The following is a 19,273-nucleotide window of genomic DNA, read 5'->3' on the forward strand; positions in this document are numbered from 1 at the left end:
TTTTACCCACTAATATTAACTTCATGAGTTCAGGAACTTTGATAAATTGGGTCTTTGTGTATACATAAAACAGAAAAGTGCCAGGCATGTAGTAAATATTCAATGAATATTCAAGTCAAACTAAGTAAGTGATCTATCAACATCTCAATGTTCTTTTCCTTAAAATCATCCCTTCTTTGACTACATTCAAATAAAAGTATCTGTACATTAGGATACACCACAAACTAAAAGGGAAAAGACAGAAGATATCTGCAACACATAACTTACAACAATAGTAACTATAATATGTAAAAAAAAAAAACTAAAAAGCATAAAATATAAACCTCCCATAAAGAAATTAATAAAACAATTTACAAAAGAGAGCAGATTCTATGAACCATACTTCAAATGACACCTGACCTTACTAGATAGACATCAGGGAAATGAAATGGAGCCAGATATCAGTTTACAGTCATCAGATGAGTAAAATTGTGAAAGATTAACAAATGTTCATGACTATAAAGGGCAAGTAGAGATCCTGTACATTGCTGAGAGGATTATGAATTGTTTTGGGGACCACTTTGGAGGATAATTTAGCAATGCCTAATAATATAAAAATGTAATAATTCGTGAACTGGCAAGTCTGCTTTTATATCAATCCCTAGAGAAATTGCAACCATGTGTACAAGGATATACAGAAAAGGGTTTTAACTAAAACACTTTTAGTTTTTTTTAATTTTAATTTTTTATTCTTTTTTTAGTTGTACATGACAGTAGAATCCATTTTGACATACTTATAAAAGCATATATCTTGTTCTAATTCAGTCCCCAGTACCTCTCTTTTCCTCCCCTCGCCTGACCCCCTGCTTTCCTTCCTCTAATGATCTTTCTTTCATTTACCCATAGCAATTTTTTAAATTAATTTCTTGTGGATATAAATAATGGCGAATTTCACTGTGGTATATTCATATATGTACATAGGAAAATTACGTGAGATTCATTCCACTGTCTTTCCTTTCCCAATCCCCCCTTTCCTTCCTTCCCCTTTGTCCACTCCACTGAACTTCTATTATTTCACCCCTCCCCATTTCCCCCCTCAAATTATTGTGGGTTAGCTTACACACATCAGAGAGAATATTTGGCCTTTGGTTTTTGAGATTACTTAGCATGATAATCTCTAGATCCATCCATTTACTGGCAAATGTCATAAAGTCCTTCTTCTTTATGTCTGAATAATACTTCATTGTTCATATTTACCACATTTTCTCTAATAGAAATATCTAAATTATCTATTAATAAGACAACTAATAAGTTATAATATATTCATACAATTGAATAATATTTACCAGCTACAATTAAATCAATTAGGTTTACATTTACCAATATGGACATTTTTTTAAGAGACAGGGTCGTGCTATATTGCCCAGGCTGGCCCCCATCTCAGCCTCCTGAGTGGCTGGGACTACAAGCATGCACTACACATGCGTTTTATGGACAATGTTTTGAAAAACATAATAGTGAATGAAAAAATAGTCTCAAAAGGACATACACAGTGTGAAACACTTTATGTAAAAGTGTAAAAACACAAAATAATACTTTGTTTCATTTATGAATACATATACATATATATTAGAAATATAAAATCACAGAAAGGATGAAAATCAACTGTGAGATGGTAATTAGTCTGCAGAGGAAGGCAGAGGAATGGTTTAGGTAATGCAGTTAATTTCCTTGTGAAATGTTGACTTTCTAAAATCTGAGACTAATATGGCAAACTGTTAACATTTTTCACAACTTGATAGTTGATTATAAATAAATCATATTATTTCTTTTTATTTTCCTGTAAGTCTAGAATATATTTCTTTTAATATTAAAGAAAGAAGGCCAGATAGAAATATACAAAAAGCTATTCTCTCTCTTAAGGGTAGGATGTGCTTTTCTTTTTCCCTTCTATTTCTACATGCATTGTAAAGCTTAACAAGCTTTCCACACTAACCCTATAGATTACATTTATTATTAGGAAAAAGTTAAAAGCAGGGTGAAATTCGCAACTGGTTTTAAGGAATAAAGAGATTTTTGCCCATTTCTCTTGAGTTGGTACTGAATTATCCCCTATAGTTAATGAATCTAAGTAAATGAAACATTAATTTTAAAAGAGCAGCATGAAACACAAGCAAGAAAAATCTGCAATTAGGATGTCATCATGGAAATATTCCAATTTTGCATTCCCTAACCAGAAAAATAAAAACATTCATCCAAAACCACACACTCCATACTTCCTTCAAAAGAGGTAACTGCTTCTGATCAATATGGGTAGCTATAGTCCTTGTCCTTCACTATTTCACCATAAGTCTGCAACGTTCACTTTAAAATGCCTACCATTTTGAAGTATTAGCTACCTTTTAAAATTACTTTCCCTATTTCATATCACATTTATCTAACAGATTTAGGATTCTCTTCTATCATCTCCATTGTACTTAGCATCTCCTAGTCCTCACACCAACCTGTCCTCCTCTTAACTATGCTGTCACAGATTTCAACAGTACATCAATGATAACTTTACTCTTCAATTTCCATGACCACATTCATTTTAATCAGCTACTCAGTCATATCTTCTCTTTGCTCATAATTAAATACTGTTGCACTTTCAAAATTGTCAATATTAAAATGCCCCTCTGTATTACACATTCCTGCACCACCTCTTCCATTTTCAAAGTAGTGTAGTTACTTGGCTTCTCCTTCTCTTCCTATTCAGTCACTTCAATTTGCCAGCAAATGGTTGTGACGACTTGGGATGACTGAAACTGCCTTTCTGCCTCTAAGTATGCTGTCAATGGGTACAAATTTCCCTAAAAAGTAACTTATTTGTTAGAAATGAAAAAAAAATTAAAAACTTTGAACCAAAGCATTTATAATGTTTTCATGAGGAAATAAACTACAGTATAGGGTTTCCCCAGCTTTTCCTGACCTTCAATTTTTGTCTCATATACTAAATGCCTAGCTAGTCCTTGGCACCTTTGGTCTTCCTTGAAGTTCCTATTTGTTAGAAATACCAAGGTGCCACAAAAAATCAAACTGCTTGGAAGTGGATCAGCAAGGCAAACTTCACTTCTGTAGAAGAGTGTGCTACTGAACCAGACTAGCAAGCACACCTGGGCAGGGCAGTCTGCCTGCTTTTATCCCTAATTTAGTACTCTTCCTTGCCCTGATAGGAGGAGTTTGGGGTTACAATCTTGGGGACTAGCTAATTTTAAAACCAGTGCTGGCAAAAGGGTTATAGTTAAAAATGGCTATAATCAGATCTTTACATCCAAATTAAGGCTAAATTCTATGTTCCGAAAATGGACCATAGAACTTTCTATTTCTCACATATTCTAAAATAGAACCAGGTTTCTTCATTGCTGTGTCAGTCAAAAGTGCACTTTTAAAGTCAAGTATTCGGGCTGGGGATGTAGCTCAGTTGGTAGAGTGCTTGCCTCACAAGTACAAGTCCCTGGGTTCAATCCCCAGCACCACAAAAAATAAAATAAAAAAAATAAATAAAGTTCAGTATTCCAATCTGCAAATGTCAGGCTATCTTCATTTGTGCAAATGGACATCAGTCCAGAAAAGTAGCTCAGTAGAAGAATTCATATTTTATTGGGACGCATAAGTAAAATAATAAGATTTGCTGACCTTAGTTAATATGTCATCAGATATTTTACTTTGAGGATTCAGTCATAAAGCCCCCTAGTGAAGGTGAAGCAAAAACATGTATTTACTTGGTCTGACTGAGCTTAAAATACCCCCAAACTCCACCAGCATTTGTGACCCTTACCACCATTCATGGCTCTTCCATTCAGCTAACTCCTGGCCTGGACTGCCTTAACATCTAGGTTTTGGTATAATTAGGTCCTGAGATTCATGCAACTAAATTATTTGGACCTATCAACAGATTCAATCATTCCAAAATCCATCTAATCAAACTGCTGAATTCTGGGAAGCATGCAAATATTTTTTGTGATTCACATCTTCACATATTTTATAGTTGTGTTTGAAATATTTATTTCTATTTTAGATATCAGGAACTAAAGTGAAACTATATTCTATTTATAACTTCTTAATGCATAATACTGTCTCATTTATCTGGATTCATGGGTAAATTCTTTAGGTATTAAAGATGACCTGTTCAAATGTAAAACCTTGTATTCATTTTAAAACCTTTTATTAAGCATTTCTATACTATGTATGTAACTTTATAAAACACATTGTACATACCCTTGTCTTCTTATACAAAATTTCCAGTTTCATATTTTCTGTACACACAGTTGCAGCATATTATAGTCACATGTCTAAATTGTTGCTCAATAAAAACCAAAGCCACTGTCTATACATAAGTGTAACAGTTGAGCTGAGTATAATTACAATTAATTTTATATATGTCCATAGCAGAGAGATGTATAAGCCTCTTAGAGACAAAGTGTTCAGAAATACTTTTTTAAAATGCTATGTTGGATATAGCATTATATTTGGTAATATTAAAACCTTTGCCAAACAAATCAGATTTTTTAAATGTCTTTTGCTTACCAGAAATATTCCTGATGAAAAAATTACAAAAATGATTGCTCTCTTTAAAATAATTCACACTTTCTTAAGATTGCAGTCTTAAGATTTCTAAGATCCCAATCTTAAGATTTTGACATTTCCATTATGGCCCAGTGCTACTGATTCCTAAGTTTTTTTTTTTCTAATATTCTGATGAAGTATTTAACATGACTCCAAACCACACATTAAGTTTACAAGTAGCTTAAGCGCCTTGCACCCAAATTGTAAAAGTCCCTGGCCATCCTGAGTAGAGTCAGGCACATATTAAAGGAATGTACTTCAGTTCATATCAAATGCCCTGGGATTAATTACACTATAAAATTAAATGGTTTGAGGTAATTTTTTAAAAATACAATTGATTTTTTTCTACTGTTAGCATAACAAAAATAACCTTTAAAAATCAGTTTTCTCGAAATATTAGGGTATTATTAAAAACATGCTACATTGGACTTTCCTATAACAAAAACGTATTATGTATCTACTTTTACATTTTTGGTGCTATTTCATTACAGACTGTTAAACTTCACTTCTCTCATGTTGCTTGTCACTGATGTCTCCTTATATTCTAAATCTTACTTCTAATTTAGTAGGAATAAAGATAATAAATTTTACTAAGTTGTAGGTTTTCTTCAAAGTTGGTTGAAGCAATAAGGGTGAAATTATATGATGGCTGGAATTTGCTTTAACTTACTTGAGCAAAGCAAAAATACTAACAAGAACAAAGTAAATGAAACAAAACTGGCAAAATATTGTCAAGTACTGAGACTGGGTGATGGATGAATACATGGGAATTCATCACATCATTCCATTTAATCCATCTTCAAAAATTTCTAGAGTTCCTGCTGTGACTGGTCTCCCTGACGTGTCTGATTTTCCTCCGCCTGGAGGGCTGGGTGCGGGCGGTCAGTCGGCCCTACCTTTCCTGGTCTGACCTTGTTGGGGAGTGTCCCCTTCCCTTGTCGCTGGTCGAGAAGAGCAAGAGGGCTAAAGACCACGACATCTGGCGCCCAATACGGAGCCCCTCAAGGCTGCTCCGCAGCCAAAGTGAAGAGGCAGCTTCACAACCAAAAGTACCGGCAGATGGGGCCAAGCGAGTTCCGAGGTAAGGGCATCCCTGAAAAGATGGGGCAAACACACACCACTCATGGTGACCCTGCGCTCTCAGCTCTTAGACCCATGCTGAAGAGTAGGGGCTTGAGTGGTCTCATACACAGGCGGAAAAAGCCAGGGACACCTTTACTTGGGTGGCCCCTTGGCTTCCTACTGCTAATCTTTTTGACTGGTCCACATGGGATCGTGTAGAATAACTTGTTAGGAAGAGGGAAATCAATTTAGGGGAGGGTCCCCCATTGGGAGTCTGCCCTACATTATCCGCCCTTAAGGCCTGCTTCTCTCCAGGACCTCCCAAAGGGGGCTCCAAGTTTCCCCACAAAGAGCCACTGCCTAAAGATGATACTGGGAGAGAACTCACTGACTCTAACCTCCCCCCTCCCTGTATGGCCTTCCCGGTAAATGCTAAAATGTTAGTTTGGGAAGGAATGACTACAGATCACAAATTGGCCTGCGTAGGGATGAAAGATCGCTCCATGGGAAGGTGGATTGTGGCTACCACAGATACTGGCACACAGCTTTCGCAAGCGAGCGGGAAGATGGAAAGGGATTCCTTATCTTCAAGTCTCTTCTTTCATGTGCTTCTATGCTTTTCCTGCAAACTCCTTCTTCTCCCCCCTTAACCTCTCCTCCTCCAACTTCGACTCAGCTGTTTCTGCTTCCATTCCCCAGAGATAATGTTTAAATTGATTACTAATGAGGAAAAAATGGCTAAAATGCCCTAGGCATCAAGTTTCTGCTAGAACATTTTATTAGCCCCTTTCAGATCCAGAACTGTCAAGGCTTACATTGAAATGTAAATGGAGGAAGCCAGAAGACTCAGTAGGAGACAGGTCTCAAACCCAAGAGAAAAAAAAAAAAGAAAAGGAGCAAAAAGTCTTACCTGAACTCCAGCGAAAGAAAATTTTATGGCACTTTACTAAAGTAGTTAATGGCTGTATCATTTTTCCAGGACTCTTGTTTTTTTTGAATTCTACATTTTTTTTGAGCTCATGACTTTTTGATCAGTTCTATTTTTTATTCAACTAGAGTTTTTGAACATCTGTTACATTGCAATGGATATTCACCTATAAAGTTACAAGGCCTTTGATTTTGTGTTATTTGTATGTCATGCTGTCTTATGTTATGTTTTGTCTATATCAAAACTGAGCGCTCCTAAAATTTAAAAAATGGATCCAAATACTTTTAATTCACATGATTTAAAAGGTTCAATTTAAATTGGGTAAACTAATAGAAGCAAAATGTCTTTAAAATTAACTCACAAGTCTCTAGGTGGTCAAACTCATTAAATGTTGGTGTTTATAAAATGTCTAACATCCATTTCTCTAGGACTTTTCTTCCACAGGAAAGAGACGGCAAATACTGTTGGTACTTGTCTGATATCTTGGTTTTTTTACAATAAGATAAGTGAATTAGAGTTGACATGTATGGGATTACTCAAATGTGTTTGTAGAGAAAATTGCTATCACTAAACTAAAAACAAGGTTACTAAGAGTTATGTCCTAACAGGTAAAATTCTATATACAAAGGGTTCCAAAAGTTTCAACTGTGTTTCAATTAGAGTACTATAAATAACAAAATATTTAATCTTATTAAAATGGAGTAATTTATATAAATTAAGAAATTTCTTAACAGTTGTTTCAGAATGTGAAATAAAAGGCTAACACATAGGAAAGAAAAAATAAAAGGTTCTAGGTATGGAAATATATTTAGTAAAAGGGGAAAGGAAATGTTTCTGGGTAAGAAAGTGCTTATGTGGTAAAATACATGAGGGTCTAAATAAGTGCTAAGAAAGTCTGTAAAGGGCAAATTTCAACAAGTTTGCATGTAACTAAGTTGGTTGTATGTATGTGACACAGTTAAAGCTATCCAAGGTTTTTCCTAAGGTGAAATACTAATGTTCTAATATAAACCAAAGTTTAGTCTATATGGTAAAATGACAAGGATTTCTTAGGTCTATGAAGTTTTATTCTTTAGAACAATTAGTCTTAAAAATTGGGGTTTATACAATTATGGTTAAACAACTGTTAGAGTATTGTACTACGATACAGAGTCTAAATTTTTCTTTAAAAACTAAATTTGGTAAGATAAGTGTCGAGGTAATTGTGAAATGGTCACTCTTTGTATATTAAATGTGTTCATATTTTCCAGGTATACAAGTTTTTAAAGCAGGGAATTTATCAAGCTGCTATTCTCCAGACTAAACTTGTCTGTAATGGTAATTTTAAACTTATGAAGAGTAAATTTTATTGGGGATTTATTTCTATCACTTAATGTTCTATTATAGGACCTGTTATCAATAGGGTATATGTAAAATTTGTTACTTTTTACATCGAGATAAAAATTTTAAGTGTAAATGTATTTCTAAAAGTTAGAGCCTGATTTGTTTAAAGGTTAATATTGTGAAACATGAAAACATTTTGCCACTTTCCCACACAAAAGAAAACTTAAAAGCTCCCTCAACCTTTCTTTAATTCATGTTTTAGATATAATGTTAAATTGTGTTAACTAATGTTCATATTGACTCAGGAGTCAATATATGTAAACTGCTTAAAATGACATTTAAGAAAGAGTGTAATGCGCAGTAGCAAAAATGGGACAACAGTGATTGAGATTGGGGTCTCTGACCTCATGACTTTGGACAGTGGACTTCCTTGAGAGCTACACAGAGCTCCTAACATTGCACTTTGCAGCTCTACCATCTTAGATCTACAGGCTCAACTTGATTCCTTGGCTGCTGTCGTCCTGCAAAATCGTTGTGGTTTGGATCTGCTAAAGGGGAAGGAAGGAAGACTTTGCCTGTTCCTTTGTGAAGAGTGCTGTTTCTATGTCAACCGCTCTGGCATTGTACAAGATAAAATCAAAACCCTACAAGAAGATCTGGAACGTTGTAGGAGCGAGCTCCACTCTAATTTCCTCTGGGCTGGGTTACACGGGTGGCTCCCCTACCTCCTCCCGCTTAGGGGACCGCTAATCACCATTATCCTTGTGTTCACCTTTAGGCCTTGCATAATCAATAAGCTTATCTATTTCCTGAATAACCAGGCTAAGTCTGTGCAGCTCATGGTGGTCCGACAGCATTATACCGCCCTTCATAATGATGATTGGGAGCCCCATAGGATCATGGATCACTTATATCAGGACACTGGGGTCTAAGTGTCTCTCCCTTAAGCCCTGCTCCTCCTGGGGGCCCCACCTGAAGCACTAAGGTGGTAGTCAATGACAGGTAAGATCCTCAGAGGAGGACAACCTAAGACAGGCACACCTTCGAAGACAGACACACCCTTAATATAAAACAAAAGGGGGGGAAATGTTGGGACTAATGACACATTAACTAACTCAGGCTGACTCCTTACTCCCTGGCGAGTGAGCAAGATCAAGGCCTCAAAGGCGGGGTTTCAAAAGTTAACCAGGAACATGATCAGCTCGTGCTTGCCATATAGTCCTATGGGATTCTCCCCTGCGTGAATACCCCCATGCCTTGCTGACCTTTAAGCTGATTGGTTCCCACCTAGCCTCCACCCTACATAAAAGCTGTGTGACTTCCTCAATAAACGAGTTCCTGATGTGAAAAAAAAAGAAAAAAAATTTCTTTCATAAGATTTTTAAAAAAGAGGACTACTTTAAAGAAAAATGTTTAGCTTATAAACATTGAAATGATAATTAAATTATATAATCACCATTTTTGCAGTCATGACATAACTAATTCAAGCATGAATTATTAATGCATGCTAAGTATCATGAATGCATGTTAAAACCACTGGGTAAAATATGTTACAGAACAAGTTTCATATGGCCCTGAAATACTTCTCCACTGTTTACTTATTAATTTCTGAGGGGAAATTATCTATATAAGAAGATAGCTATGATCAAATTCAGCAACACTAATAATCAAATTGCCATTAAATGTTTGCTGATATTGTGCCAATACAAAATATCACCTATGTAGTAACCTTACTAAAATTGCTTAACCTGTATGTAATAAACAGGAAACAATCATTTTTACAAAAGAACTGCCCTAAATTCTTTAAAATGTTAATGTCTTGGTTGGATGGGGAGGACTGTTTCCGCCATGCTGCTTGACATGGTCCAAGCATGGGGAAGGGCTTGGCTTGCCATTCCGGGAAATTGCCCCTGTCATCTCTCCTAGGAATTGGGTGTTTTCTTGTAATTATTGTACTTATAACTATGCAACTGCAAATTGTAGGAGGCCGGCCCCAAGCGCATGGCGCCTCCTCCCCCGACATGCGCAGCCCCAACAACCGCTTGCGTGAGGGGCAAGGCCCCGATAGCCACGTGGGCTAGACGTCCCGGCAGTGGGGACTTTTCCAGCAGGTGATGGTGGCGGCCACTGGCCCTCCCACCCCCCACCCCATGGGACTGCCGGAGGAGCAGGATGCTGTGGCCTGGGGTGGAGACCGCGCCAGGTGCCCCTGAGCGGCCAGCAGTTGCATTTGCGCTCTGGGCTGAGAACCTGGTGAGTGAGGCAGTCGGAGGAGGAAGACGCGGAAACGCGGGGCTCCTGGGGGCACTGATGGGATACTGGCACTTCACCCTGCACTTCAGCCTGCAAGACCTGCAAAGAGAAGCATGCAAGGAAGCATCCCCAAAAGTAGAATAAAGAAGTTGGTCATTCCCAGTCTGCCTCCGATTCTTTCCCGCGGTGTCGGTGTCGTCGCTGCAGACGGGAACAGCAAATCATATTCCCTGGATTGTTGTGATAAGCATTTAACTTCAATGAGTCTGCGGAGCTTGGGGGAGGATGAGGAATGCTTTAAAAAATGTACTGTATCACACATAATAAGTCTGAAGGTACAGAGTTTGAAGAGTTCTTCAGAAAACTACAGTTACAGGAATTGCTTGCTCCTATGCTGAGCACACCTGCCCCAGTTAATGCTTTACCAGTAAAACAGCCTTACAAACAGAACAGGGGACTTGTCGTCCCCACAGTGCAAGGACCACCCTACTTAGCTTACAGGATTGGAGGACAATTGTGGTATTCACCTAGAGGGAATAAGCAAATAAGTATAAGGACCCACCTCCCACAGATCCACCTCTTCCCTATACAGGAGTGTACAATAAAAATGGTGAATGAATAATTAATATTAATGGTAAATGGACAAATGTCCAATATTTGTCCTTCCTTCAAAGACTTAGATGTCAAGAGCCACTCTGGAAATGTAGGACTAAAGAACAAAGAAACAGCATGCGCAAACACCTAGAAAAATATTATCTTAAGATCAAATGCCCTCATTGCATGTTAACTGGTTAAGTAGTTTATGCTGGCTTAGGTCTCAATAATGTATTACAGTAGGTAGAGGACAAATCAATAACATAAAGAATATTAGGATAAAAATTAAGCATTCACACAGATTGGCAGTAAATAACTTAGTTTTAACTAAGCTTGTTTAGGTAATAGAGTAGACCTTTAGGGTTAAATCAAAAACATAATAATATGAGCTAAAGATTAAGTGCATGTTTTGCTTAACAGTTTGGTAAAATTAGCTTAAAACTAAATAGAGTTATTGTGCTGACAATAGGTCTGACACCAAAGGGTAAACAAAGGCCACTAGGCTGAAAAGAGGAAAATCTTTCACTGTAATATGCTTATGTGAATAATTTTAAGTAAATATAAAAAGTTGACCTTAATGTACCCGCTATGTGTTAGGTACCTGCTGGAAAGTGTGGTTAATGATAAATTTTGTGGTAATTTTTCTATAACTTGTATCTTGTTTAATTCTGCTTTACTTAATACTATAAAAGAAGAACTAAAATAAATCTGAGCAGCACTTGCTTCAAGTTGCTCCAGGGGTTTGTGTCCTTCCTCTGCGCTGATTCCACCCTTCCTTCAGGGAATCCATGAGTTGCTGGGGCTGGCTTCCAGGCAGTTGGATTCTGAACCAATTCAAAGCAGCAATTATAAAGACCATTATTAGAATAACTAGGATTATTTGAATATGATCAGTATAGAAGATAATATTTTATGCACATTTACATTTCTTGAGTGTGGTAATGATTTTGTGGTTATATAAGAGAAAGTTCTTATTCTTAGAGAATACATAATGCTGAAGTACTTAGGGGTTAAGTGCCATCATGATAAGGACAACTCACATCAGAAAGTTTCCAAAAATATTATGTTTGTTCATCTGTTTCTGTATGTGTCTGTGTTTAAAGGGGAAAACAAGGAAACAAATATGGTAAAACATTAACAATTAGCAAATCTAGGTGAGAGAATATTGGTTACTCATTGTTCCATTATTTCAATTTTTCTGTAGGTTTTTGTTTCCAAGTTCAAAAGTTAGGGAAATGTAACAGAAGAAATAGTCAATAAACAAGTAGGTTCATGAGAGCACAGTTATCGTTTCTCATTTTAATTCTGAAGATTAGGCATTGATGAAAGTGGAATATTACTATGTTTAAAAATTAAGACAAGCTGGGTGCAGTATCACATGCCTGTAATCCCAGTGGCTTGGGAGGCTGAGAGATGGAGGACAACGACTTCAAAGCCAGCCTCAGCAACAGCGAGGCACTAAGCAACTCAATGAGATCCTGTCTCTAAATAAAATGTAAAATAGGGCTGTGGATGTGGCTCAGTGGTTGAATGCCCCTGAGTTCAATCACCAATACCCAACTCCCCAAAAATATCACAAATATTTAACCCTCAGTAGCAAAACATCTAATCATCTTTAGCGTCATTTGCGATATTAAATTTAGCAAGTTAGGGCTGGGGATATAGCTCAGTTGGTAGAATGCTTGTGTCACATGCACAAGGCCCTGGATTCAATCCCCAGCACCACAAAAAAAAGAATTAGCAAGTTAATAAAATCATAGTTACAATAATGAAAACAAGTTGAAAGTTTGGAAACCAACCAATTTTGCTATCTAGTAATCGTATTATACTTTTGTTGTATTGCCTAGAATATAATGGCTAGAAGGACCTTGGAGATCCAACATCCAATCCAGCTCTTTGATTTTGCAGATTTGAAACAGAAATTTAGAAATATAAAATAATTTGCCTAAAGTCCCCTAGATCTCCTTATTCTGTTTTCTTTTATAATCACTACCCATTGGCTTGGTTTTATTTATACATTAAACCCAGGCCAATTTTGCTTTCAAGAGATCATTCATTATCATAAACAAATTCATTTCAAATTCATCAAGAATAAAAGAAACTAAATTTAATCTAAGGAGAAATTTCTTGACTTTGCATCTCTATTGGTTATATAAGAGAGAAAGAAATGATTTGTCCTCAAGGGTATGCACAGAATTGCCCTATTCATTAATATCAGCAGGCCAGGAGTTCATATGCCATTTTAGGAAATTAAATTTTATTTTTTCATGGGTTGAAACAAACAGAATTGGCAATGGCATGGAATATGCTAAAGAATACTTTCCTTTTGAAATTAAAAATATTAGAGTCTGAGCTTTAAGAAAAAGTGAATGTCATTGACTTTTGGTTAAAAGTAAGAAAACAATTTAGAAATTGGAGCCTAATGCATACTGGGATGAAAATTTCCTATTAAGCACTCAAATGACTAATAAATAATAAAGAAAGGAATTAACACGTGAGTCCTCAGGAAGGAAATTACACATGCGTTCAGTTTAGAGTCCTCAAACCAGTATTTAATCTGAAAAATTTTCCAGGTAATTTACTTCTGCCTTAGTCAGGGATTCAACTCACACATTTAATGAGAAAATAAGAAGTGTAACAGGTTTGTTACATAAAAGCTGTGGGGAAGCACATAGAGGAAAATAGACTAGAAGCAAAGATGAAAATGTATAAGGTAGAAATCACATCAGTGAATGTCAAAATGCATTTAAAAATCAGTTAATAACATTGTAACCATTTTTTAATTGATTAGAGTTAATTCTGAAGATAGTCTTGTTCCTGCCATTTGGTAATATGAAATTATTTTCTACCAAATAGTGTTAAGAGAGATTGTTTATGCATTATGTTCTAATGCAATAATCTTTTGAGATAAGTTTTCAACACTTCTAATAACATGCATACATGAATTATTGATTTTTATAATGCTCAATGTATTTTAACATGAAAGATATAGATGCTTTCATTTTCAATTTTTGAAATAAGAACTATAAAGGGGCCAGATTCTTACCAAGAAATGACATTTTCAAAGCTCCCTTTGTTGAAGATTGGTCTAACATTGGAAGAGTCTGTGAGATCAAGCCCACAGGGTTATGAAGACAAAAATGTGCTTTACACTAAAATGTAGTGACTGGCTGGTGCTATTTCACACTTGCCCTGACACATTCTAATTTCAAACTGATAAGCCCAGCAGTACCAAGGAATTGTCATAAAGCATTTGATAACCTTTCTTCATAAAATATCCTCTCCATTTTGGAAATAGGAAACTGAATTTTGAGTCTGTGTAATAATTTATTTCTGATATATGCTGGAAACATTTAAATGCCTTCACTTTTGATATTCACAGATGAATAGCTAAGCCAAAGAATAAAAATAGGCAAATAAACCTCACTCTAAAAAGTGAGTATGTCTAAATTTGGTCCCAAATTTGACTATTTCATGATTCTAGTGTGAAGCCTTTGCAGAAATACACATAACTTCAAAATTATATGTAAAATTTGACCATAAAATACCTACTTTGAAATATCAGTTTTTGATATATATATATTTTAATTTTGAAATCTTGAAACAAGAATTAAGAAAAGTCCAGATTCTTATAGGGAAAAGGTATTTCAAAGCACCCACTGTTGAGGTTTAATATATCACATCATTTGTTCTAATGAGAATTGAAGAGTTTGAATAATCTCAAATCAGTAAAGTCTGTGTGATCTATGTGATCAGGCCCATAGGGCATTAAAGACAAAAATGTGATTTATACAAACATATATATGTGTGTGTATATATATTAAGCATGCATATGTGTGTGCATATATATATATATACATATAGCATATAAACATACATAGGTATATATCATTGTAGATATATTTGTTGACAAATGCAAACATTCAGTAACGGTACTTGATCTTATATTATTTATATTTATATAGTAATTTAGTATTTTAATTATTCTCAAGGTTTTTACAAATACAAGTAACTTTCTGGTAATTTAAATGCACTAAAAATCATTACAATGATAAGATATTCAGGAAGGCATAAATGAAGCAAAATAATAAATTCAGAGAAATATTGTTTTCTTTTCAACTTGCTCTAGAATCACTTTGAATACATCTTTAATGTAGTATCATAAAATGCGCTAAAAGTGAGGCTCCGAGACAAACCTATAATTCCAGCAACTCCAGAAGGTTTTTTTTATTTATTTTTTATTTTTTATTGTAAAAAAATGGGATACATGTTGTTTCTCTGTTTGTACATGGCATAAAGGCATACCATTTGTGTAATCATAAATTTACACAGGGTAATGTTGTTTGATTCATTCTGTTATTTTTTCCCTTCCCCCCACACCTTCAAACCCTCTTTTCCCTCTATACAGTCCTTCCTTCCTCCATTCTTGCCCCCCTCCCTAACCCTAACTCTAACCCTAACACTAACCCCTCCCACCCCACATTATGTGTCATCATCCACTTATTAGCGATATCATTCATCCTTTAGTTTTTTGAGATTGGCTTACCTCACTTAGCATGATATTCTCCAATTTCATCCATTTGCCTGCAAATGCCATAATTTTATCATTCTTTATGACTGAGTAATATTCCATTGTATATATATATACCACAGTTTCTTTATCCATTCATCAATTGAAGGACATCTACGTTGGTTCCACAATCTGGGCTATTGTGAATTGAGCAGCTATGAACATTGATGTGGCTGTATCTCTGTAGAATGCTGATTTTTATTCCTTTGGGTATAGGCCAAGGAGTGGGATAGCTGGGTCAAATGGTGGTTCCATTCCAAGTTTTCCGAGGAATCTCCACACTGCTTTCCAGAGTGGCTGCACTAATTTGCAGCCCCACCAGCAATGTATGAGTGTACCTTTCTCCCCACATCCTCGCCAACACATGTTGTTGCTTGTATTCTTGAAAATCGCCATTCTAATTGGGGTGAGATGGAATCTTAGGGTGGTTTTGATTTGCATTTCTTTTATTACTAGAGATGTTGAACATTTTTCCATATGCTTGTTGATTGCTTGTAGATCTTCTTCTGTGAAGTGTCTATTCATTTCCTTAGCCCAGTTGTCAATTGGATTATTTGAATTCTTGGTGTAGACTTTTTTGAGTTCTTCATAGATTCTGGAGTTTAGTGCTCTATCTGAAGTATGACTGGCAAATATTTTCTCCCACTCTGTAGGCTCTTTCTTCGCATTGCTGATAGTTTCCTTTGCTGGATTATTTGTATTCTTGATGTACAGTTTTTGAGTTCTTTGTAGATTCTGGAGATTAGTGCTCTATGTGAAGTATGATTGGCAAAGATTTTCTCCCACTCTGTAGGCTCTCTCTTCGCATTGCTGATAGTTTCCTTTGCTGAGAGAAAGCTTTTTAGTTTGAATCTATCCCAGTTATTGATTCTTGCTTTTATTTCTTGTGCTATGGGAGTCCTGTTGAGGAAGTCTGGTCCTAAGCCGACATGTTGAAGATCTGGACCTACTTTTTCTTCTATAATCTGCAGGATCTCTGGTCTGATTCCGAGGTCCTTAATCCATTTTGACTTTAGTTTCGTGCATGGTGACAGACATGGGTTTAGTTTCATTCTGTTGCATATGGATTTCCAATTCTCCCAGCACCATTTGTTGAAGAGGCTATCTTTTCTCCATTGCATATTTTTGGCCCCTTTGTCTAGTATGAGAAAATTGTATTTATTTGGGTTTGTGTCTGTGTCCTCTATTCTGTACCATTGATCTACCTGTCTATTTTGGTACTAATACCATGCCGTTTTTGTTACTATTGCATTGTAGTAGAGTTGAAGATCTGGTATTGCAATGCCTCCTGTTTCACTCTTCCTGCTAAGGATTGCTTTAGCTATTATGGGTTTCTTATTCTTCTGGATGAATTTCATAATTGCTTGCTCTATTTCTGTAAGGTATGTCATTGGGATTTTACTTGGAATTGCATTGAATCTATATAGTACTTTAGGTAGTATGGCCATTTTGACAATATTAATTCTTCCTATCCAAAAACATGGGAGATCTTTCCATCTTCTAAGGTTTTCTTTAATTTCTTTCTTTAGTGTTGTGTAGTTCTCATTGTAGAGGTCTATCACCTCTTTTGTGAGATTGATTCCCAAGTATTTTATTTTTTTGAGGCTATTGTGAATGGGGTAGTTTTCCTAATTATACTTTCCAAAGATTCATCACTTATGCATAAAAATGCATTAGATTTATGTGCATTGATCTTATATCCCGCTACTTTACTGAATTCACTTATGAGTTCTAAAAGTTTTCTGGTGCAATTTCCTGGTTCCTCTAAGTATATAATAATATCATCAGCAAATAGGGATAGTTTGAGTTCTTCTTTTCCTATTCGTATCCCTTTAATTTCTTTGGTATGTCTAATTGCTCTGGCTAGAGTTTCAAGGACGATATTGAATAGAAGTGGTGAAAGAGGTCATCCTTGCCTTGTTCCAGTTTTTAGGGGGAATGCTTTCAGTTTTTCACCATTTAGAATGATATTAGCCATGGGCTTAGCATAGATGGCCTTTACAATGTTAAGGAATGTTCCCACTATCTCAATTTTTTCTAGTGTTTTAATATGTTTTTATATGTGATTTGCTAAAATTTTGTTGAGAATTTTTGCATCGATGTTCATTAAGGATATTGGTCTGAAATTTTCTTTCCTCAATGTGTCTCTGACTGGTTTAGGTATCAGCGTGATATTGGCTTCATAGAATGAGTTTGGGAGGGTTCCCTCCTCTTCTATTTTATGGAATACTTTGAGAAGTATTGGAATGAGCTCTTCTTTAAAGGTTTTGTAGAACTCGGCTGAGAACCCATCTGGTCCCGGACTTCTCATTGTTGGTAGGCTTTTGATGACCTCTTCTATTTCATTACTTGAAATTGGTCTATTTAAATTGTGTATGTCCTCCTACTTCAGTTTAGGTAATTCATATGTCTCTAGAAACCTGTTGATGTCTTCGAAATTTTCTATTTTGTTGGAGTATAGATTTTCAAAATAACTTCTAATTATGTTTTGTATTTCACTTGTGTCTGTTGTTATATTTCCTTGTTCATTCCGAATTTTAGTGATTTGGGTTTTCTCTCGTCCTCTCTTTGTTAGTGTGGCTAAAAGTTTATCAATTTTGTTTATTTTTTCGAAGAACCAACTATTTATTTTGTCAATTTTTTGTATTGTTTCTTTTGTTTTAATTTCATTGATTTCAGCTCTGAGTTTAAGTATTTCCTGTCTTCTACTTTTGGTGTTGGTCTGCTCTTCTTTTTCTTGGGCTTTGAGCTGTAGTGTTAGGTCGTTTATTTGTTGAGTTTTACTTCTTTTATTAAAAGCACTCCGTGAAATAAATTTTCCTCTAAGTACTGCTTTCATAGTGTCCCAGAGATTTTGATATGGTGTTTCTTCGTTCTCATTTACCTCTAAGAATTTTTTAATTTCCTTCCCAATATCTTCTGTTATCCATTCATCATATAATAGCACATTGTTTAATCTCCAGGTGTTGGAGTAGTTTCTGTTTTTTACTCTTTCATTTATTTCTAACTTCAATCCATTATGATCTGATAGAATACAAGGTAGTGTCTCTATCTTCTTCTATTTGCTATCATTAGCTTTGTGGTGTAATATATGGTCTATTTTAGAGAAGGATCCATGTGCTGCTGAGAAGAAAGTGTATTTGCTCTTGGTTGGATGATATATTCGTTAAATGTCCGTTAAGTCTAAATTATTGATTGTGTTATTGAGATCTATGGTTTCTTTGATCAATTTTTGTTTGGAAGATCTGTCCAGTGGTGAGAGAGGCGTGTTAAAATCACCTAGTATTATTGTGTTATGGTCTATCTGTTTTCTGAAATTGAGAAGGATTTGTTTGACATACATGGATGAGCCACTGTTTGGGGCATAGATGTTTATGATTGTTATATCTTGCTGATTTATGCTTCCCTTAACAATATGAAATGTCCTTCCTTATCCCTTTGACTAACTTTGGGTTGAAGTCCACATTATCTGAAATGAGGATGGATACTCCAGCTTTTTTGCTGAGTCCATGTTCATGGTATGTTTTTCCCCATCCTTTCATGTTTAGTCTATGGGTATCTTTTTCTATGAGGTGAGTCTCTTGCAGGCAACATATTGTTGGATCTTTCTTTTTAATCCAATCTGCCAGTCTATGTCTTTTGATTGATGAGTTCAGGCCATTAACATTCAGGGTTATTATTGAGATATGATTTGTATTCCTGGTCATTTGGTTCATTATTTTATTTATTTATTTATTTATTTATTTATTTATTTATTTATTTATTTATTTATTTGACACGACTTGGTTCCTCCTTTATTTGAGAATTCCTTTAGGGTAATTCCTCCCCTTGCTGATTTGCTTCTTTGTTTTTCATCTCCTCCTCATGGAATATTTTGCCTAGAATGTTTTGTAATGCTGGCTTTCTTTTTGTAAATTCTTTTAGCTTTTGTTTATCATGGAAGGATTTTATTTCATCGT

The 19,273-nt window shown here is 35.6% G+C and overlaps 2 long non-coding RNA genes across 2 annotated transcripts in view; one reads left to right on the plus strand and one right to left on the minus strand.

Moving 5' to 3' along the window:
* The first annotated feature begins 6,538 nt into the window (after positions 1-6,538).
* Positions 6,539-19,273, plus strand: part of LOC306650798 — a 393,776-nt gene continuing 381,041 nt past the window's right edge. Inside the window, exon 1 of the long non-coding RNA XR_013761022.1 lies at positions 6,539-6,747. This is a non-coding gene — a long non-coding RNA (uncharacterized lncRNA). The remainder of the gene's footprint in view (positions 6,748-19,273) is intronic.
* Positions 7,835-19,273, minus strand: part of LOC306650800 — a 392,843-nt gene continuing 381,404 nt past the window's right edge. The window contains exon 2 of the long non-coding RNA XR_013761024.1: positions 7,835-7,873. This is a non-coding gene — a long non-coding RNA (uncharacterized lncRNA). The remainder of the gene's footprint in view (positions 7,874-19,273) is intronic.

The sequence above is a fragment of the Sciurus vulgaris genome (assembly GCF_902686455.1).
Source record: "Sciurus vulgaris genome assembly, chromosome: X".
Lineage (NCBI taxonomy): Eukaryota > Metazoa > Chordata > Mammalia > Rodentia > Sciuridae > Sciurus > Sciurus vulgaris.